The sequence below is a fragment of the Symphalangus syndactylus genome, chromosome 4 (genome assembly GCF_028878055.3).
Source record: "Symphalangus syndactylus isolate Jambi chromosome 4, NHGRI_mSymSyn1-v2.1_pri, whole genome shotgun sequence".
Classification (NCBI taxonomy): domain Eukaryota; kingdom Metazoa; phylum Chordata; class Mammalia; order Primates; family Hylobatidae; genus Symphalangus; species Symphalangus syndactylus.
Genome location: NC_072426.2, coordinates 45,001,544 through 45,024,993, shown reverse-complemented (window position 1 = coordinate 45,024,993; position 23,450 = coordinate 45,001,544). Strand labels below are relative to the sequence as shown.

At 50.9% G+C, this 23,450-nt stretch overlaps 1 protein-coding gene across 1 annotated transcript in view; it reads right to left on the bottom strand.

The window, feature by feature from the left end:
- PALD1 (phosphatase domain containing paladin 1) overlaps nucleotides 1–11,770 on the bottom strand; it is a 108,440-nt gene extending 96,670 nt beyond the window's left edge. The window contains exon 1 of the mRNA XM_055274585.2: nucleotides 11,687–11,770. The gene's annotated coding sequence lies outside the window, so the exon portion shown is untranslated. The remainder of the gene's footprint in view (nucleotides 1–11,686) is intronic.
- Nucleotides 11,771–23,450: the final 11,680 nt, after the last annotated feature.

Here is a 23,450-nt window from a genome sequence, read left to right as displayed (position 1 = left end):
ATGACGGACATAATAAATGCAATTTAAAGAAACAGAATCAGGGCCGGGCATGGTGGTTCATGCCTGCAATCCCAGCACTTTGGGATGCCGAGGCGGGCAGATCACCTGAGGTCAGGAGTTTGAGACCAGCCTGGCCAACACGGTGAAACCCTGTTCCTACTAAAAATACAAAAATTAACCAGGCGTGGTGGCGGGCGCGCCTGTAGTCCCAGCTACTCAGGAGGCTGAGGCAGGAGAATCACTTGAACCCAGGAGGCGGAGGTTGCAGTGAGCCGAGATTGCACCACTGCACTCCAGCCTGGGCGACAGAGCGAGACTCCATCTCAAAAAAAGGAAAAAAGAAACAGAGTCTGAGAAGCCAGTCAGTGCACCCTGCCAGACCTGGAGCAGCCCTGTACTAAACCCCCTTGCCTCTGCTTGACTATTCCCAGCAACGAGGAACTCACGACCTGACTCAGTCTCCTTTCTTGTGGTGCTAGCTGAGATCTAGGCTTCTCAGAAGACACAGACACCAGCCAGCCCACCCACCCTTTGCATCTTGCAGGCACCCAGCAGCAGGCAGGGGTGGCCCAGGGGAACCCAGCCCAGCTTATCAGCCTGCTCACCTCTACAGCAAACTCAGAAGCATAATGCATTTAATGCACATTCATTTCAACTAGCAGCCGCCGGAGCTCCGCTGGCTTGGAAGGCCCCTCCAGACACCACCAGACAATCTGAGGCAAGCATTCACAGTCCAGCAGTTACGAGTAAACAGTTGTTCCCCAGCCTGCCTGTGTGTGCATTTGAATCACTGGTGGAGGGGTTACACCACAGACTCCCAGGCTCCGCCCAGCCCTCCTCAGCCAGAATCTCCAGGGCTGAGCCTGGGAAAGCCCCCTAGGAGGGTTTAAGGCCATGGTAGAATGTTTCACATTTGGGAATCCATGTTCCAAGGGACTCCAAGGTATTCCTCTGGCTGATAGGCCAATCTGACCCTTAGCCGCCTGCCAGCCTGGGGTGAGATGTTCCCAACTCCAGCTGTCAGAGGCCCCAGCAATGCCAGCTCCTCTTAAGAGTGTGCTGGCCAAGGCTCAGAAGGAACACATGCAGCCCCTAAATCCAAGGTGCCTTCCGCGGCTAGAGGTAATGGATTCAGAGATGGTACCATGCCCCCTCCACTGTGGGTAGATAAAGGCAAGCTTTAAAGCCAGGCTGCCGGATTTAAATCCAAGCTCTGTCCCTTACCAGCTGTGTGCCCCGAATCTCAGTCTCTTATCTACTATAGGACCATAATAAGAGTCCTACCTCAGGAGAATCGCTTGAACCTGGGGGGGCGGAGGTTGCCATGAGCCAAGATCACACCACTGCACTCCAGCCTGGGCGACAGAGCGAGACTCCATCTCAAAACACATACACACACACACACACACACACACACACACACACACACACACACAGTCCTGCCTCATGGGCTAGGGTGAGGCTGCAGTGCTCTGCCCACTACACCCCGTCCATAAGAAGTCCTGGGCAGGGGCTCCCTGTGGGCAAAGGTAGGGAAGGGGGGGCTCCACACTTGGGCTCTAGGGAAAGAAAGTTTCCTTAAAAACCTTGCCTGGTGACCAGGCGCAGTAGCTCAAGCCTGTAATCCCAACACTTTGGGAGGCCGAGCCGGGTGGATCACCTGAGGTCAGGAGTTCGAGACCAGCCTGGCCAATGTGGTGAAACCTCATCTCTACTAAAAATACAAAAATTAGCTGGGCATGGTGGCGGGCACCTATAATCTCAGCTACCCGGGAAGCTGAGGCAGGAGAATCGCTTGAACCCGGGAGGTGAAGGTTGCAGTGAGCCGAGATTGCGCCACTGCACTCCAGCCTGGGCGACAAGAGCAAAACTACATCTCAATAAAAACCTTACCTGGTGGACCACACCTGCCTTCTTCCCAGTAAGACAGGCAACTACTCTGACAGAGGGAAGCCCAGGGGCCAGGCTCCATAAGGGCCATCACAACAGGTCAAGGCCCCGACCAGGCTTCTGGAAACCTGAATCCTCATCTCATTCATGCCTTCCCGTGTCTGCACTGGGAAAGCCAAGGAGCCTCTCAGCCTCAGTCTCTTCATCTGTCAAATGGGATAAATAACCCCTGCCTTGTGCGTAATCACAAGGTACTGTCCTCAGGCCCCATTGGTGGGGGGTGGGTGGGTAAACTGCCCATTTGGTGGCAGGTGGCGAACTTCAGATAACTCAGGGGCATTGTCACAATGAGCCCCAGGGCACTCCTTGCATGAAAATCAGGGCTGGGGGGCTCCTAGTGAGGAGTTAATCTAACTCCCCACCTCATCCAAGAATCCCCTCCACGCACTCCTGTCTTATCCTGGGTGCGTTCTAAGTGCTGGCTACTGTGTCAGAATCATGATCTTACTCCTCACAAAGCCCTTAGAGCAGGTTCCATTGCTATCCTCATTTTACAAATGAAGAAATTGAGGCACACGGCAATTGAGGAACTTGCCCATTGTCCCCCAGCCCTCTCTGACTCCAGAGCTCTTGTGTTGGGCTACTAAACTGCTGCCTCACTTGAATCCTCCCAGTGACGGGGATCTCACTCCTTCAGAGGCCATCCACTTCCCCTCAAACTGTGCGGGGTGTTAGGACGTCCGTCACCCTTCTCCACACATGAACCCGATATCCACTTCTCAGTAGCTCCCCTCACTCTCCAGCTATTCTTTTACTTCCCCTCACCTCCCACCCCCCATCTCCACCACTGGGACCACCAGAGCACAGGTACCTCCTCCCAGGCGGCTGCCTCTCAAATATTTGAGAAACACCATCTCATACCCCCACCCCCAGGCTTCTCCAGCTAAACATTCCAGGACTTTCAAAGGTTGGTGGGAACCTCTAGGACCAGAAGAGGCCTTAACTGTGATTCTACCTCCAGCTCCCCAGGGAGCCTCTTTCCCAAGGGGGTCAAGAAGAGAATGAAACCCTGCTTTCTCTCAACACTCAACACCTCCCATACCCCCCAGAAGCTGGTCTCCTAGCTCTGACTTCACACCTACCTGACATTTGACACTTAGAGACCCCTCAGGCCTGCCTGTCAGGAGTTGTCACCCACTTCAAGTCTCTGAAGAGGGTGCAGGAGTGGGCTGCTGCTGGCAGGAGGCAGCGAAATCGTTAAAATGCCCACCGTTTCCTTACAGGGAGAGAGGGTGAGGCCAGGATGGTGGGGCTGGGGTGGCTGTGGAAGGAAGGAAAGAGCCCATGAAGGGGACTCTCGGAGCCCTGGCAGCATCCCGGAGGTGAGCTTGCTAAGCCTGCCTGCCCCGGGGCCCTTGCTTTCTCCCCTCAAATTCTTGCCCCTTCTCCCCAGAGTGTTGTTCCACATTCTCTCACGTTCTCTTACAACTTCCCCCACACTTCTCAAGGAGGGCTGCCTGCCATCTCCAAAAACCACTCTTTTAAAAGCCTCGGTGATTGTTTAATGGGTAAGGAGTTCCAGCTGAGAAGATGTAAAGCTGGAGACGGATGGTGCTGATGGTTGCACAGCCACAAGAATGTACTTAATGCCACTGTAGTGTTTAATTAAAAATCGTTAAAATGGCTGGGCGCGGTGGCTCATACCTGTAATCCCCACACTTTGGGAAGCCGAGGTGGGCAGATCACGAAGTTGGGAGTTCGAGACCCACCTAGCCAACATGGTGAAACCCCTTCTCTACTAAAAATACAAAAATTAGCCAGGCATGGTGGTGGGCACCTATAATCCCAACTACTCAGAGGCCGAGAAAGGAGAATCACTTGAACCCAGGAGGCAGAGGTTGCAGTGAGCCGAGGTCGCACCACTACACTCCAGCCTGAGTGACAGAGTGAGACTCTGTCTCAAAAAGAAAAAAAAAAAAGGTTCAAATGGCAAACTTTATGTTATGTATATTTTACCACAATTTTTTTTAAAAGACAACCCACTGAATGTGAGAAAATAATTGTCCTCCTCCAACAAAAGGCCTCCTCACAAAGTCCCAAGGGGGCCTGAGGTCTGGCTCTGAATCAGGAAGACCAGCATGTGGAGGAGGTGGAGACCCTGGAGGTCCCAAAGCCCCTCTCCCCTCCAGCCTCCCTGGTGACAGCCCTGGGGCATGGGGCAGGATCAGAACAGTGAAGGCCAAGAGACTCCCAGTCCAAACCCCACTCAGAAGAGCAGAGCTAAAAGGAGCCAGAGAGGGAGTACCTGGCCCAAGGTTAACAGCAAGTTAACCACGAAACTGGGGCCTCAGAGGGTAAATGTCTGTGGGACCCTGGCAGGGGTTCAAAACAGAAGACCAGGACCTTTCTCCCTGCTGTCCTCCATCCTGAGGAGGGACCAGCCTAATCCAACAAGCCCCCTCAAGCTCTTCATTCACTTATGAGTTCTGCATTCAGCCTGTGCAGCCTTGGCGTATGGAGGCTTCACCCCTCCGTGAGTGGCAGCGTGATGTCTTGGAGGGTGTCAGGCTTTGGAGTCAGATTGGCCCGCCTGAGTCCTGACTCCACTCTGTAAATATGTTTCTTAGACTCAGGCGCCTCACCTGTAAAACTAACATAATCACACCTAATTGGCAGGGTTATTTTGAGGATGACAGCAAATGACATAATACCTATGGAGGACCTGATATATAGTAGGTGCTCAGTAAATATTCATTCTCTTCTCCTCCCTCCCTGGAACCCAGGGCCTCTGCCTTCTACAGAGTCAGCAGTACCACTGTCAGCCACTAACTGCCTGAGTAACCAGAGATAAGTCTATTCCCTTCTCTGAGCCTCAGTTTCCCTACCTGTAAAATGGAAGAGAACCAGAGGACCTTTCACCAGCATATATAAGCTACTTAAAAAGTGTATGTAGAGGCCAGGGGCGGTGGCTCACGCCCGTAATCCCAGCACTTTGGGAGGCACAGGTGGGCGGATCACGAGGTCAGGAGATCGAGACCATCCTGGCTAACATGGTGAAACCCCGCCTCTACTAAAAATACAAAAAATTAGCTGGGCATGGTGGCGGGCGCCTGTAGTCCCAGCTACTCCAGAGGCTGAGGCAGGAGAATGGCGTGAACCCGGGAGGTGGAGCTTGCAGTGAGCCGAGATCACGCCACTGCACTCCAGCCTGGGCAACAGAGCGAGACTCCATCTCAAAAATAAATAAATAAATACATACATACATACATACATACATACATACATACATACATACATAAATACATAAATAAATAAATAAAAGTGTATGTAGAGGCCGGGCATGGTGGCTCACTCCTGTAATCCCAGCACTTTGGAAGGCCAAGATGGGTGGATCTCCTGAGGCCAGGAGTTCAAGACCAGCCTGGCCAACATGGTGAAACCCCATCTCTACTAAAATTACAAAAAAATTAGCTGGGTGTGGTGGTATATGCCTGTAATCCCAGCTGCTTGGGAGGTTGAAGCGGGACAATCGCTTGAACCCAGGAGGCAGAGACTGCAATGAGCCGAGACTGCATGACGGCACTCCAGCCTGGGCGACAGAGCAAGACTCTATCTCGAAAAAAAAAAAAAAAAAAAGAGGTACAGTTTTAGCCTGGAATACCCCAGCAACTGAAATGAGTGAACTGCCCATACAAAGCAACATCATGGATGAACATCACAGACCTAATGATGAGTGAAAGAAGCCAGGCTGGGTGCGGTGGCTCACGCCTGTAATCCCAGTACTTTGGGAGGCTGAGGTGGATGGATCACCTGAGGTCAGGAGTTCGAGACCAGCCTGGCCAACATGGTGAAACCCCATCTCAACTAAAAATACAAAAAAATTAGCTTGGTGTGGTGGCGCATGCCTGCAATCCCAGCTACTCAGGAGGCTGAGGTGGAAGAATTGCTTGAAACCAGGAGGTAGAGGTTGCAGTGAGCCAAGATTGTGCCACTGCACTCCAGCCTAGGCAACAAGAGTGAAACTCTGTCTCAAAAAAAAAAAAAAAAAAAAAACCAGATACAAACAAGAATACAGAATAAGAGCTCATCACTTATATGACGTCCAGGGACAGGCAAAATTAGCCTATGACAATCATCAAGGCCAGAAGAGCAGCCTGTGAGTGACGGGCAACACTGACTGGGAGGGGCCCAAGGGAACTTTCTGGGGTGCTATAGCTTGATCTGGATTGGGGTTACATGGACAAATGCATGTGTGAAAACTCATCAAGTTGTAACTTTAGGATTAGTACATTTTATTGTATGTGTATCTTCATCATCCCCTTCACCTACTAAGTTCAACCTCACTTCTTTCCACACTGGTCAAGTGTGGTCTGTCCTCAGGGCCTCTGAAATAGCTTGTCCATATTCCTAGAAGGCTCCCCATCCAGATCTTCTTTTCTTCCAATTAGGTCTTTGCTTAAATGTCGCCTCCTTGGAGAGGCCTTCCCTGTCCCTACATCTGAAGTGGCCACTCAGTTCCTCCCTACTGCATCCCCCTATTGTAATTCTCATCACAGCACCTGTAGTCCTTATCTGATGTTTTCCTGGTTTTGTTTGCCTGTTTGTTTATTGTCTGTCTCCCCCCACTAGGATGTTAGCTCCATGACAGCAGGAATGTATCCATCTGGGTTCAAATCTTGGCTTCACCTAGAGCAATGTCTGGCACACAGTGGGTACTAAATTAATATTATTAATTAAATATTAATCTCTAGAGCAGGTAGAATTATGTCTGGAGACTTTACGCTTCTCTCACCACCTCTTCTCCTCTAGGTGGTGAGAGGAGAGTAAAGTCATAATCCTACCTGCTCTACCTGTTCATTTTTTTATTTTGAGACGGAGTCTCACTCTGTCGCCCAGGCTGGAGTGCAGTGGCGCAATCTCGGCTCCCGCCTCCCGGGTTCACGCCATTCTCCTGCCTCAGCCTCCCCGTAGCTGGTAGCTGGGACTACAGGCACCTGCCACCATGCCCGGCTAATTTTTTGTATTTTTAGTAGAGATGGGGTTTCACCGTGTTAGCCAGGATGGTCTTGATCTCCTGACCTCGTGATCCGCCTGCCTTGGCCTCCCAAAGTGCTGGGATTACAGGCGTGAGCCACCGTGCCCGGCGCATTTTTTGTTTTTTGATTCACCCCACAAACATTCGAGAGAGACCTACAATGTGCTGGGTGCAGTCTGAACTCTCCAGGAGTTCACCACGGGGTAGAGGAAAAAGATCCACGCCAGATCTTTCCAGTGGAATGTGAGTGATGGACAATGGGGCATGTCCCCAGGCCTGGGGGAATGCCCAGAGTGAGTGGCTGGCTCAGTCTCCCAGTTCCCAGGGCTAGGAGCCCATAGGGGCTCCTGGGTGTGGCCATGGATGCAGCCAAGTAACAGGGAAGCCTGTGCCTTGGCAGCAAGCCACCCCCTTCTAAAAAGCCAGAGAGCTCAGCCAAGGCTACCCACTGTCCCCGCCTGCAGGCCCAATCACCTGCTGCTATGGCAACCTATCTTGCCAAGCCAATGGCACTGGGCACAGGAGGCACAGCGCCAGGGGGCACAAGGCATCTGACAGGCTCCCCTGTTCTGGCAAGGGAGGTACCTTGGCCAGCTCACGCCACAGCTGGGAGAGTTGTGTGTTGTTCCTGCACATGTGTGTGCATGCCCTGTACAAGCATGCACAATTGTGCCCAGTGCAACAGTAGGCAGCCTCTTCCCAGCTGAGACTGGACTTCCAGTAGGGGGTAAAGAATTGTTCAATGATAAAAGCTCCCATTTACTGAGCATTGATTACATGCCAGACACCAGAAAAAAAAGACTTTTCATGTATTTCCTCATTCAAGTCACAACAATCCTGTGAGGCACACAGTATTCCCACTTTACAGGGGAGGCATAGATTAGTTAAGCAACTCGCCTAAGCCTCACAACTAGGAAGCCCCAGAGCCCGGATTAGAACCCAGGAATGGGGCTCCAAATCCTTAATGTTAACTTCCAGGAGCAGTCTCTCCACTGACTGAGTCACTCAGTTTCCCTACTAGTCATTCATTTTCTGAGCTCTGCACAAGCAAGGAAAAAGAGACAGATTAGATCAGGTCTCTGGCTTGACTTGTCCCCAGTCCCCTTGCAGGACATGCAGGTAGATAATCATGATGCCAAGCCGAGGGTGGTGGCTCACACCTGTAGTCCCAGCACTATGGGAAGCTGAGGTGGGCGGATCGCTCAAGGTCAGGAGTTCGAGACCAGCCTGGGCAACATGGTGAAACTCCATCTCTACAAATAATACAAAAATATGTCGGGCACGATGGCACATGCCTGTAGTCCCAGCTACTCGGGAGGCTGAGGTGGGAGGATGGCTTGAGCCAGGGAGGTTGAGGCTGCAATTAGTCATGATTGTGCCACTGACTCCAGCCTGGGTGGCAGAGCGAGACCCTGCCTCAAAAATAAAAACAAAAACAAAAGCAAACAAAAAAAATCACAATGCCAAGTCGTAAGTCTCAAAAAAGCAAGAGCCAAGGGCTCTCTAGGACTGAAGACGAAAGAGGGCATGGCCTGGCTCCCGCATCTGCCATGTGGATCTCAAGTGGGGGCCCCGGGATTTGCATAGGAGCTGTTCCGGAATCTGAGGACTGCTATGGGTACCCACTACAGAGGTGAAGCTCTGGTCTGGGAGGCCACCTGCTGGACAGATGGCAGCAGGACAACCTTGACAGCTGGGCCTCCACGCCTCTCCTTCACACGTGTTTCTTGGGTGCCCACTGCGTGCCTGGCACCGTGCTAGGCACGGGAGAGGCAGAGCAACACAGACAGTAAACCAGACAGCCCCGTGGAGCTTGCAGTCTGGTGGGGGTAGCAGACATTAACCCATAGCCCTAGAAATAAAGACATAATTCCAGCTGACAGTAAGTACTTACGGTACTCTTAGGGATCCCTGTGTGACAGGGGGTCGTGGAGAAGGCCTCTCCAAGGAGACTTGAAGCTAAGACTTGAAGGCTAATTAGTTGTGTGCCAGGCAAAGAGTTGGAGAAAGGGCATTCCAGCCAGAGGGGACAGCAGGGAGAAAGGCCCTGCAATGGGAACACTCACATCGCACTCCAGAAGCGGAAAGAAGGCTGCTGCAGCTGCACAGCAATGAGCCAGAGGGCTGAGGCCCGAGGCCAGGGTTCTGGAGCTCATATTTTCTTTTCTTTCTTTTTTTTTTTTTTTTTTGAGACGAAGTTTTGCTCTTGTTGCTCAGGCTGGAGTGCAATGGCGCAATCTCAGCTCACCGCAACCACTGCCTCCTGGGTTCAAGCGATACTCCTGCCTCAGCCTCCCGAGTAGCTGGGATTACAGGTGCATGCCACCACGCCTGGCTAATTTTTGTATTTTTAGTAGAGACGGGGTTCTCCATGTTGGCCAGGCTGGTCTTGAACTCCTGACCTCAGGTGATCCGCCCACCTCGGCCTCCCAAAGTGCTGGGAGTACAGGCGTGAGCCACCTGGCCCGGCCTGGAGCTTGCATGTTATCCTACAGGCAAGGCAATGGGAGGCACCGAAGGGTTTCAGGGAGGGGAGTGATGCCATCCCATCTAGCACAGTAGCTCCTGAGAGGAGTGGATTCTGGGGGGCCAGGGTGGAGGCAGGGAGGCCCCTGCAGTTGTCCAGGAGAGAGACGATGGTGGCTGGGACCAGGTGGTGACAGAGGAGATGGGGAGGAGCAGGTGGATTCTAGAGAGCCATTTTGGAAGCGGGATCCACAGGGCTGGTGTGAGGTTGGATGTTGTGGTGTTGAGGGAGGAAGGAATCAGGAATCAGGAATCAGGGGCTTGGCTGCAGACAGAACGCTGGAGAAGGCGCAGAGGAGTTCAGTCTTGATGAGTGGAGCTGGAGATGACTGTGAGGGAGCCTACGGGAGTCGCACGGGTGGGCCGGTGGGTGCAGGGGTCCAGAGTTCTGAGGACTGGTCTGGGGTAGACAAAGGCCGGGCACCATGGGCATGGGTGGCTTTTACGCCCCAGGATAGGTGAGACCCTCCAGGAGAGGCAGGTAACGGCAGCGGAGAAGAGAAGCCGAAGCACAGCCTTGGAGGGCGGGCCGAGGGGAGGGGAGGCCTGGGGCAGGGGGAAGAGGCTCAGAAGACAAAGAGGACGGAGCAGGGGCCCAGACGGCGGAAGGGAAGCTTAGCCGCACAAAAGCTAAGAGGTGGGGAGCATTTCAACCGTGTCAAAGGCCGCTGTGCGGCCAGGCAGGGCTGGAGCCAATTTGGTAACACGGAGTCTCTCCTATACAAGCCAAGCCAGGGCAGACGCCATGGTGGGTGGAGGCAGGAGGCACACAGTGGAACGGGGTGAAGGGTGACCGTGAAGCGGGGAGTGTAGGGAGACGGCACCACGGACAACTGCTGTGGAGAAGGTGCGGCAGCTGGAGGGGAGGGGGCTGGCTGTGAAGATGAGGGCACAGGGCAGAGTGGCGTTCACCTATGGGGTGGCTGAGGGGGAGTACGTGGGGGAACGGAAGACAGGCAGGGCTCCGAGCTTTCCAGCCTCTGTTCCTTCCACTTTCACCTCGTGTCTGCAGTTACCCCATAATAACCACCCCTAACTCAGATGAGGACAGCTGAGTCCCAGAGAAGATCCCAACGTCACAAGGGGGGGCTCTGCCTAAGCTGGCTCCGCGCACAGCAGGCTGTTTGGAGTCTGCCAAGGCTCATGCAAAGGTCATGTGGGCTCCTTGACCAAATCTGGACGTCCTTCCCTCCATGCCAGGTTGGCACTGCCCAGCCCCAGCAATTGCCCATCCCCACCCATCCGAAGCAGTGCCACAGAGGACAGCAGACAGACCAGGCACGGCCAGAGAGATCCATTTTGAAGGGGCTTGACCCTCCTGCTGTCGGGGGAGGGGGCTTTTAAAGGAAAAGAACACAAAAATACAAATGCAAAAATTAGGTCCGGGCCTTGCAAGAGTCTAAAACTTAAGCTTCAATTAGCCTCAGGGTAACTCCGCCTCTGACTGCAGTGACCTTGAACAAGTGACTTCACCTCTCCGAGCCCCGGTTCCTCATCTGAAAAGGGAGCCGTCAGTATAGTGCCAGCGGGAGGGCTAACTGAGGTAACTGTGCAAAATGTTTATCACAAAGCAGCGTCCCAGTGAGCGTTGGACAAACGGTGGCAGTGGCTCTTGTAAACTGGGCTCTCCCTGGGGCTTGGAGTGGGGTGGGGTGGGATGGGGGAAGGGTGAAGCAGTGGGTAGGCGGACGGCGAGGGATAAAGGTGGGGGAGCCGCTCTCTCCCTGAGCCCAGGAACAGCAGCGATCCTTTGGTTTAGCAGTGCAGCACCGTGGTAAGGCGATGATGGTGTGCGGGGCCCATCCTGCCTCTCCTGCCCACGCACCAGGCCTCGCCTGGCACCAAATGGGGGCCGCCCGCGTTTGGTGGCGCCCCACAATTTACCAAGCAAGCAGATTCCACCCTTCCCACCAGCAGCAAGAGAATGAGGCCACTGGACAAGCCCAGGGAGGGGACGGGACTGATGGGAGGAGACACATCCCGCTGAGAGCAGAGCCCTGGGTAACCCCCACCCCGCCCGACCACAGGGCCCAGGCAGGAGCTCGCGCCGGAGCGTCTCTGTCTCGCTAGGCTCTTGCCCCGGCCCCGGCGGCGGGACCCGCAGTGCGGGGAACAGGGGAGAGGGGCGGGTCCCCCTTGGCGGCGACAACGCCACCCGCCCGGCGGGAACACTCACTGCCGCCTCCAGCCTCGGCCCTCTTGCTCCACAGCCCGTCTGCTCTTTGGCTGACTCACCCGGGTCGCCCTTCGCGCGCTTTCCCACAGGGGCGGGCGCCTGGGCCTCTGTCTCCAGCCCAGGGGGCCGGCCTGGCGCGTTCACCTCACCGGGCTCCTTCGGCTCTGCCATGCCTGGGGCCTCCGCTGAGCGCCTGGGCTGTGACACCCGCCCGGCCAGGCGCGGCGGGGCGGGCGGGGCTGGGCACCGCGCCGCGCAGACCACTATGCCCCTTCGCTGCAAACAAGAACGCGAAGCTAGAGGCAGGCAGGCACGCCGACTCCAAGTCCAGTGAGCTTTTCTTCTGCCTCAGCCTCCTGCTGACAGCAATCAAGAAAAGTACCCTTTCCAGCCTCATTTATTAAGCACCTGTTACGTACACCGTGCACTGAGTGAAAGGGTCCAGAGGGGGCTTCTGTCCCCTGGAAGCTCACAGTCTAAGAGAAGGTGAATAACAGGGAACATGGTGTAAGGACCCTGAGAGAGGCTGACTGGGCTGGAGAAATCCTCCAGGCTGGCTTCCTGGAGGAGGAGGCCTAAAGAATTAAGCAACTTTTTTTTTTTTTTTTAGACGGAGTCTCGCTCTGTCACCCACGCTGGAGTGCAGTGGGAGATCTCAGCTCACTGCAACCTCCGCCTCCCGGGTTCAAGTGATTCTCCTGCCTCAGTCTTCTGAGTAGCTGGGATTACAGACGTCTGCCACCACGCTCGGCTAATTATTGTATTGTTAGTAGAGATGAGGTTTCACCATGTTGGTCAGGCTGGTCTCAAACTCCTGGGCTCAAACAATCTGCCTGCCTTGGCCTCCCAAAGTGCTGGGATTACAGTCATGAGCCACCACACCCAGCCAACGTTTATTTTTATTTTTTATTTTTTTTATTTTTATTTATTTATTTTTTTTTTGAGACGGAGTCTTTCTCTGTCCCCCAGGCTGGAGTGCAGTGGCCCAATCTCGGCCCACTGCAAGCTCCACCTCCCGGGTTCACGCCATTCTCCTACCTCAGCCTCCCGAGTAGCTGGGACTACAGGCGCCCGCCAACACGCCCAGCTAATTTTTTGTATTTTTAGTAGAGACGGGGTTTCACCATGTTAGCCAGGATGGTCTCGATCTCCTGACCTCGTGATCCGCCCACCTCAGCCTCCCAAAGTGCTGGGATTACAGGCTTGAGCCACCGCGCCCGGCCAACGTTTATTTTTAAATGGTAGTGGAGAGGATGCTTTATGGCCTGGAAAGATGTTCCAGTTTCATAAAAGAAGTAGTTTACAGAACAGTTCACATGGTGTGATTCTTCTAAGTGCACATAAATGCATGTGCACATAAATACCTATGTGCAGGGGGCAGGAAGAATGTACCCCAAAATATTAACCATGGTTATATCTAGATCATGGGGTTACAGAGGATTTTTCTCTTCCTGTATATACCGTTATATAGTCTGCAAATTTTCTACAGCTAATAGGCATTCATTTTGTGTTTAAAAAGCACAATACGGGATGGGCATGGTGGCTCATGACTGTAATCCCAGCACTTTGGGAGGCCGATGCGGGTGAATCACCTGAGATCAGGAGTTCAAGACCAGCCTGACCAACATGGTAAAACCCCACCTCTACTAAAAATACGAAAATTAGCCCGGCATGGTAGCACGTGCCTGTAATCCCAGCTACTCAGTGAGGCAGGATAATCATTTGAACCTGGGAGGCAGAGGTTGCAGTGAGCCAGGATCATGCCATTGCACTCCAACCTGGGCAACAAGAGCGAAACTCCGTCTCAAAAAAAAAAAAACAAAAACAAAAAAACAAGCACAATATGGCCAGACGCAGTGGCTCACACCTATAATCCCAGCAGTTTGGGAGGCTGAGGCAGGTGGATCACTTGAGGTCAGGAGTTCGAGACCAGACCAGCCTGGCCAACATGGTGAAACCCTGTCTCTACTAAAAATACAAAAATTAGTCGGGTGTGGTGGCAGGTGCCTGTAATCCCAGCTACTTGGGAGGCTGAGGCAGGAGAATCGGTAGAACTCAGGAAGTGGAGTTTGCAGTGAGCCAAGACCGCATCATTGCACTCCAGCCTGGGCAAAAAGAGTGAAACTCCATCTCAAAACAAAACAAAACAGGCCGGGAGCGGTGGCTCACGCTTGTAATCCCAGCACTTTGGGAGGCCGAGGTGGGCGGATCACGAGGTCAGGAGATCCAGACCACAGTGAAACCCCGTCTCTACTAAAAATACAAAAAAAAAAAAAAATTAGCCGGGCGTGGTGGTGGGCGCCTGTAGTCCCAGCTACTCGGAGAGGCTGAGGCAGGAGAATGGCGTGAACCCGGGAGGCGGAGCTTGCAGTGAGCCGAGACTGCACCACTGCACTCCAGCCTCGGTGACAGAGCGAGACTCTGTCTCAAAAAAACAAAACAAAACAAAACAAAAAAAGCACAATAGCACAATACATAAGAACTAAGTAGGTGGGGGAGGGGGCTGGAGGGTGTGCAGGAATCAGCTGCATTTCATCAAAGAGTGGGTAGAGGAGAGGGAGAAGAAACTGTGCAGGCCTTGAATGTTAGGAGACACTTCCACCCGCTGGCCTCAGAGCTCCCACCAAGCACAGGACAGTCAAGTGTGGAGACAGGGCTAGGAATTGTCCTAGATGTGGAAGCTGAGGCTCAATAAGGTCATGTGCTGGTCAGGGTTGAGCTGGGAGCAGGACCTAGGTGTCCTGCCCCCCATACCCCAGCCTAACTGGTACTGATTTAAACAACCCTCCCACTCCCCCACCTCTGCCCTCAGGGAGTTTCCTTGGCTGCACTTTCCCAGCAAGGACGATTTTCCCAGCAGGGCGGGTCCCTCCAAATTTTTGTTACTGACCCCACCATCCCTGCTGGAGCAGCTCAGGACCTGAGGCAGGTACAGGCAGAGAAAGGGTATGTGACCTTAGATCTTCTAGTGAGGAAGGAAAGGTCAGACAGGGACAGAGAGGACAGAAAAACGGAGCTGAGGGGTGGGGTGGGAGGGCAGGAGTATGCAAGAATAGGCTGGGAAGGTTGGGCTGGAAGCTCCCCTGGGAGGGAGGCTGGAGGTGGGGGGAAGTGGCCCTGCGCTTGGAGCCTCCCTCACTCCTCGTAACCCCAGCACTTTCTGGCTCTGAAACAGCAGCCTTGGTCAGGGAGTGTTTGCAGCGCAGGTTGGTGGGAGAATGATTGGGGGATGGGGGCATGAACATGGGAGCAATGGGAGAAGGTCAGGGAGGCCTTGTAGTTTTGTAACATCTCGAATCATGAGGAGATGATCTCAGCTTTGGATTGCCCATTTCCCGTTCCCTAAAGATATGAGGGGTGATCTGTGGGCAAACAGGCACAGAGTTAAACCCCTGCCACTCCTGACACCCAGAGTGAAGGGAAAGGGCTAGGAGAACATGCTGGTGTCTTAGCTGTTTGATCCCTCCTGACGGCCAAGGCAGGGAATGGAGGTTAGAATCAAAATAGTCCTGGGTTCCAATCTAGCCACTTAGTACCAACTTGACCTTGGGCAGGTATTCCAAACCTTCATTTTCTCATCAGTAAAATGGGAATAATTATACCTACAGAATGCAACATCAAAGGAGCTCCTTGGAGTCGTGCATTTAACATAGTTACCCTGTACCTAGTTTCAGAATAAAAATGAGACAAGTCTGAAGCACTCAGCACTATGCCTGGCACAAATTTGGTAACAATTGGCTTCAAACAAGTTTGTCCATCTATGGAATGGACACACACTTGGCACAGCCCCCACTAATTCCCAAGTGTCCAGAGGTTTTGTTAGTAGCCCTAGAATGAAAGACTCTGAGGGTGGTTGGTGGGTGAGAATGTATGCAAGCCACTTCCAGCGAATGATCTACTCAGGGAAGCTACTTCCGGCCCCACTGGGTCTCTGCTTAATCATATTAGCTCTCCCAGGCTTCCCTGCATACCCAGCCAGGTATGGGGTATGTGCATCTTCCTCACCTGCCTTTGAAGCCTGGGGCCCTTTGATGTTAGTGGGGAATGCACCAGCCTGGGGCTCTTGAGAGCTCTGCGGTCAGTGGCCAACAAGGAACAGGGACTGGAGGTTTGAGATGATGTAAGTGCCCCCCAACCCCTGCCTGTGTGGGCTTTGGAGTCAGACTGCCTGGGCTCCAATCCCAGCACCACTGTTAATGAGCTGTGTGACCTGGGGCAAGTCACTGAGTCTCTCTGAGCCTCCGATCCCTCATCTTTAGAAATACCTATCTCATGGGTTTGTGAAAAGCCAGAGAACCAAAGAGAGGGAGAGAGAAAGAGAGAGAGAGAGAGAGAGAGAGAAGAGATTATGCTCTGTTTCCCATCTTACCTAAGACTCTTTGAAAGAGCAAGGATTCCCGGGTCCCACCCCAGGGCCCCTGAGGCTATAGATCTACAAGACTGATATCCTTAAAAGTTTTAGAGCACTTTTAAGCTCTAATAGAAGTATGTTCTATTAAGTATACTTCTATTTCAGAAGTATAAATGCTACAAACTTACAAAGAACATCAAAGTTTATTTAAATTTTTTACACATTAGTTTTATGAATTTCAAATAAGATATATATATATATAGATATATATAATTTTTTTGAGACAAGAGTCTCACTCTGTCACCCAGGCTGGAGTGCAATGGTACGATCACGGCTCACTGTAGCCTTAATCTCTTGGGCCCAAGCTATCCTCCCACTTCAGCCTCCTGAGTAGCTGAAACTACAGGTGCTTGCCTCCACACTTGGCTAATTTTTGTAGTTTTTGTGGAGACGCAGTGTCACCATGTTGCCTAGGCTGGTCTCAAAGTCCTGGGCTCAAGCAATTCTTCTGCCTCACCCTCCCAAAGTGCTGGGATTACAGGCATGAGCCACTGTGCCTAGCCAAGTTTTATAGTTCTAAAGTTTATTACATTTAATTTCATTTTTACAGCTTTAGTAAGGTATAATCGACACACAACTGTGAATATTTTCTTTTTCTTTTTTTTTTTTTGAGGCAGGGTCTCACTCTGTCACCCAGGCTGGAGTGCAGTGACATGATCTCAGCTCACTGCAACCTCTACCTCCTAGGCTCAAGCGATCCTCCTGCCTCAGCCCCTGGAGTTGCTGGGACTACAGGCACGCACCACCACGCCCGACTAATTTTTATATTTTTTGCAGAGACGAGGTTTCACCATGTTGACTAGGCTACAACTGCAAATATTTAAAGTGTGCATTTTGATAAGCTTTGATATATATATATATATACATACATATATACATACATATATATATATACATACATATATATATACATATATATACATACATATATATATACATATATATATACATACATATATATATACATATATATATATATATATATATATATATATATATATATATATAAAACCATCACCACAATTAAGAAAATGCATAGGCCGGGCACAGTGGCTCATGCCTGTAATCCCAGCACTTTGGGAGGCCAAGGCAGGCAGATCACCTGAGGTCAGGAGTTTGAGACCAGCCTGCCCAACATGGGAAAACCCATCTCTACTAAAAATACAAAAATTACCAGTCACGGTGGCGCATGCCTGTGACCTCAGCTACTCCAGGGGCTAAGGCACGAGAATCGCTTGAACCCCAGAGGTGGAGGTTGCAGTGAGCAGAGATTGCACCACTGCACTCCAGCGTGGGTGACACAGTAAGACTCTGTCTCAAAAACAAGAAAAGAAAATGAACATATTTATCACTCCCAAAACTTTCCTTCTGCCCTTTGTTATCCCTCCCTCTCCCCCATCCCTAGGCAACCCATTGATCTGCTTTCTGTCACTATACATTAGTCTGCATTTTCTAGAATTTTATAGAAATGGAATCATCCAGTACATACTACTTTTTGTTCGGCTTCTTTCACTCAACATCATTGTTGTATCATTGTTTTGAGATTCATCCCCTTCATGTGTATCAATAGCTCATTCCTTTTTATTGTCAAATAGTATTTCAATATATGGATATACCACAGTTTGTTTACTCATTCACTTTTTTTTTTTTTTAAGAGACAGGATCTCACTCTGTCACCCTGGCTGGAGTGCAGTGGCGTGATCATACTTCACTGCAGTCTTGAACTCTTGGGCTCAAGTGATCCTCCTGCCTTGGCCTCCCAAAGTATTGAGATCACAGCCACCATGCCTGGTCGTTATCTATTCAGCTTTGAACTTGAATTATCCATGGTCTTTTGGATGGTTTTGAATTTTGAATAATATTTTTTAATATAAATGCTTTTTGAAGATAGCACAAGTTGACGGAAACAAAACAATAAAATTTAAAATATATCACTCAAAGATCACAAAACCAAACAAGTATAAAAGAAATTTCAATAAATTATCAGAAGCTGGTTTTGTAAGTTTCTATGATTTATAATTTTGAAGTTATTAAAGATTACATATGACTAAAATAGTACACTAGGACTTTTAGCGCTCTCTTTATGATTAATAATTGCTCCCAGTGATTACTGTCTTCAAGCAATTTTGGGAGACACTGAGCTAACTGCACATACAAATCTCTTTGGCACAGTCAGTGCCCGGCACACAGTAAGCACTCCCTAAGTGCTTAGTTTGTTTAGTGTTTATTCTTAGTTCTGATTCTTTTTTTTTTTTTTTTTTTTGAAAGGGAGTCTTGCTCTGTCTCCCAGGCTGGAGTGCAGTGGTGGGATCTTGGCTCACTGCAAGCTCTGCCTCCTGGATTCATGCCATTCTCTTGCCTCAGCCTCCCGAGTAGCTGGGACTACAGGTGCCCGCCACCACGCCCGGCTAATTTTTTTGTATTTTTAGTAGAGACGGGGTTTCACCGTGTTAGCCAGGATGGTCTCGATCTTCTGACCTCGTGATCCGCCCGCTTCAGCCTCCCAAAGTGCTGGGATTACAGGCGTGAGCCACCGTGCCCGGCCTTTTTTTTTTTTTTTTGAGACAGAATCTCTCTCTGTCACCTGGGCTGGAGTGCAGTGGCACCACCTCGGCTCACTGCAACCACTGCCTCCCAGGTTCAAGCGATTCTCCTGAATCAGCCCTCCGAGTAGCTGGGATTACAGGTGCCCGCCATCATGCCCAGCTAATTTTTGTATTTTTAGTATAGACAAGGTTTCACCATGTTGGCCAGGTTGGTCTCAAACTCCTGACCTCAGGTGATCCACCCGCCTCAGCATCCCAAAGTGCTGGGATTAGAGGTGTGAGCCACCGCGCCCAGCCTCATTTCTTCTTGAGACATAGTCTCACTATGTTACCCAGGCTGGAGTGCAATGGCACAATCTTGGCTCACTGCAACCTCTGCCTCCTGGATTCAAGCAATTCTTCTACCTCAGCCTCCTGAGTAGCTGGGATTACAGGAACCCACCATCATGCCTGGCTAATTTTTGTATTTTTTGTACAGACGGGGTTTCACCACCTTGGCCAGGCTGGTCTTGAACTCCTGATCTCAGGTGATCCGCCTGCCTCAGCCTCCCAGAGTGCTGGGATTACAGGCTTGAGCCACCGTGCCCAGCCCTTAGTTCTGAATTTTTTTTTTTTTTTTTTTGAGACGGAGTCTCGCTCTGTCGCCCAGGCTGGAGTGCAGTGGCACAATCTCAGCTCACTGCAAGCTCCACCTTCTGGGTTCACGCAATTCTCCTGCCTCAGCCTCCTGAATAGCTGGGACTACAGGCACCCACCACCACACTCGGCTAATTTTTTGTATTTTTAGTAGAGACGGGGTTTCACCATGTTAGCCAGGATGGTCTCGATCTCCTGACATCACGATCCACCTGCCTCAGCCTCCTGAAGTGCTGGGTTTACAGGCGTGAGCTACTCCGCTCAGCTTACTTTTATTTTTATATCATTATTATTATTATTATTATTATTGAGAGGAGTTTCGCTCTTGTTGCGCAGGCTGGAGTGCAGTGGCACAATCTCGGCTCACTGCAACCTCCACCTCCCAGGTTCAAGCGATTCTCCTGCCTCAGCCTCCCTAGCAGCTGGGATTACAAGCGTGTGCCACTAGGCCTGGCTAATTTTTGTATTGTTAGTAAAGGAGAGGTTTCACCATGTTAGGCTGGTCTTGAACCCCTGATCTCAGGTGATCCGCCTGCCTTGGCCTCCCAAAGTGCTGGGATTACAGGCATGAGCCACCGCACCCGGCCAGTTCTGATTTTTTTTGACATATTTATTATATTTATGACATTCTTATATGTTTTAATATGGTTGATATATTGATATGGTTGGGGTTTTTTTTGTCTTTTTTTGTCATTTTATTATTATTATACTTTAAGTTTTGGGGTACATGTGCACAACGTGCAGGTTTGTTACATATGTATACATGTGCCATGTTGGTGTGCTGCACCCATTAGCTCGTCATTTAGCATTAGGTATATCTCCTAATGCTATCCCTCCCCCCTCCCCCCACCCCACAACAGTCCCTGGTGTGTGACGTTCCTCTTCCTGTGTCCATGTGTTCTCATTGTTCAGTTCCCACCTATGAGGGAGAACATGCGGTGTTCTGATTCTTATTCATGGCTTCTCTCTCTCTCTCTCTCTCTCTCTCTCAGAGCCTCTCTCCCACCCCCAGGCTCAGAGTTACGTCATCAAACTCCAGCTCAACTTCAGCACCAGTGACTCCCCATGGAGGGGAAGTGGGAAGGTGGGAGGCAGAGGCGGCTGACTGGGCTGTGGGAATCTCTGAGAAGTTTCCGGGGTGGGAGGGGAGGCCACCCTCCTGGTGGTCTCTCTATTTGTTTCACAAAACCTTCCCATTCCGCAGGGTTCCAAGGCCAGGCTGCGCCTTCACCTCCTGACCCTGTGGGAAGCACAAGCCTCGACTTAGCTCCACCCCAAGAGGCTGGGGGGCCATGGGAGCAGGAGGAGCTTGAGCTTCAGAGTCGGACAGACCAGGCCCTGCCAGCTGGATGATGTGGGGCCAGTCACCCTGTCTGAGGGTGGTACCAGCCCTGCTCAGGTCACATAGCTCCTGCAAAGACCGCGAGAGAGACTGGAGGCATGAGTGATGCACACAGAAGGTGCAGTAACATGAATCGTGTCCATAAGGAGATGGGGACACAGAAGACATTGTCTTGCTGATGTCCAGATGTCGGCTTGCCAAGACAGTGCAGCCAGTATTTGAGACCCACTGTGTACCCAACTATGTGCTCAGGAGAGTGAGGTGGAAGAACTTGAAAGCAGTGGAAGCTGCTGACCTGAGGGACTTATGTCCTTTTAGTGGCCATTGGACCAAGAAGCACCTTCCCTGTCTTTGCCTTCTTACCTCTGTGTCCCGCAATGCAGACACCAGGTTAAATGCATTCATTCAACAAACATGTACTATGAACACTTGCATGTGTCAAGAACTGTGCTAACGACTAGGATCCGGCAATGAACTAAACAGAGAAGCTGCTTATAGCCAGCCTAGTGCCGGGGAGGGGAAAGGATAAAAAAGAAACATACAGTACAAAGCAAAATAAGGTAATTCCTTTTTTTTTTTTTTGAGGCAGAGTCTTGTTCTTGTTGCCCAGGCTGGAGTGCAATGGCGCGACCTCGGCTCACTGCAACCTCTGCTTCCCAGGTTCAAGCGATTCTCCTGCCTCAGCCTCCCGAGTAGCTGGACTTACAGGCATGTGCCACCATGCCTGGCTAATTTTTGTATTTTTAGTAGAGACAGGGTTTCGCCATGTTGGCCAGGCTGGTCTCGAACTCCTGACCTCAAGTGATCTGCCCGCCTCAGCCTCCCAAAGTGCTGGGATTGCAGGCGTGAGCCACTGCGCCCAGCCACAAGGTAATTTCTGACCATGGAAGAGCTGTGGAGAAAATAAACAGAGTGATATAACAGAGTGCAGGATGTCAATTTAGATGGGGGAAGCTGGGAAAGACCTCTCCGTGCAAGGAAAGTAATAATAAGTGACTCTGCTGGGACAAGGGAGCATCCAGTGTGGCTTCTCAAGTCACAACGACTTAGGGCCCCTCACAACATTACCACCTGCTAGATGCTCCACCTGGGCAAGCTGCTTAACCTCTCTGAGCCTCAGTTTCCTCACCTGTAAGACGGGAGTAACCATCCAATCCACTTCATAGGATTGATAGGAGAGTGTAAACACATTATGGTAAGTATTTATAGAATAATAGATTATGTCTATCTCATCTAGCCTGGGCCAGCTACCCACAATGCATTAGTTAGTCCCTTTGGAGAAGGACAATGAGATGGGCCCAATCCAAACACTCCTAACTGACTCCAGAGTGTCTTTCTCTCATCTAAAATATAACAAGGGGGGCTGGGAGCAGTGGCTCACACCTGTAATCCCACTACTTTGGTAGGCTGAGAGGGACGGGTCACCTGAGGTCAAGAGTTCAAGACCAGCCTGGCAACATAGTGAAACCCCGTCTCTACTAAAAATACAAAAATTAGCCAGGCATAATGGTGTATGCCTGTAATCCCAGCTACTCAGAAGGCTGAGGCACGAGAATCACTTGAACTGGGAGGCAGAGGTTTCAATGAGACGAGATCAGTCAACTGCATTCCAGCCTGGGTGACAGAGTGAGACTTCATCTTAAAAAACGAATAATAATTTTAAAATAAAATAAAATATAACAAGGGTCTCTAGGGCCAGGCAAATGGGTGTAATAAGTTAAGGATTGACTCCAGCACTTAAGAGAATAGACCCTACCTAAAGGAAATAGTGACTATTTGGCTTTAGGGAACCTTTTCCATGTTGAAATGAGGGCCCAGACCTTTCTTTCCATTTCTCAAATGAAGAAAAAAAAACAAAAACGTATTTTATGAACAATCTCAAAAATGTACATTGTTGGCATCTTAAAAACTTTTCTTTCTTTTTGTTTTTTGTTTTGTTGTATTTGAGACAGGGTCTCAGTCTTTGTCCCAGGCTGGAGTACAGTAGCACAGTCGTGGCTCACTGCAGTCTCAACCTCCTGTACCCAAGCCATCTTCCCGACTTTAGCCTCCTGCATAGCTGAAACTACACACGTAGGCCGCCACGGCCAGATACTTTTTTTTCTTTTTGTTGAGGTGGAGTCTCGCTCTGTCTCCCAGGCTGGAGTGCAGAGGCGCGATCTCGGCTCACTGCAACCTCTGACTCCGTAGTTCAAGCTATTCTCCTGCCTCAGCCTCCCGAATAGCTGGGATTACATGCATGCACCACCACGCCCGGCTGATTTTTGTATTTTTAGTAGAGACAGGGTTTCACCATGTTGGTCAGGATGTACTTTTTTGTTTTTTTAGAGATGAGGTCATGCTATGTTGCCCAGGCTGGTCTTAAACTCCTGGGCTCAAGTGATCCTCCTGTCTCAGCCTCCAAAAGTGCTGGGATTACAGGTGCGAGCCATGGCAGTCAGCCAAAAACTTTTAAAAACATAGCTGGCTGCCAGACAAAACACCGTATCAGCCAGGGCCAGCTGCAGGCATGGTTTGCAACCTCCATTTACTGCATACCAGGCCCTTTGCCTAGAGCTTTGAAGAATACAGTGCAAACCAGCACCAGGCTTGCTGGTGGGAAACTCCCAGGGGCTCGAAGATCATGTCCCATAAACAAAGAATGGCTGGGATCGGAGCCTGGATAAGGAAGGGGTCTCAGGGGAGAGTGCCTGAGGGGAGGGAGATCATATAAGGAAAGCTTCATGGAAGAAGAGACTCTTGGGCTGGATTCTGTGGGAGAAATAGGAATGTTTTGTTGAATGAAGAGGAAGCAAAATCTTTTTGGGCAGAGAAAGGACAGCTCTGAACTTTGGGGAAGGCCAGGTGTTTGCATGTGGCTGGAGTGCTTTTGGGCTCCAAGGGGTTTG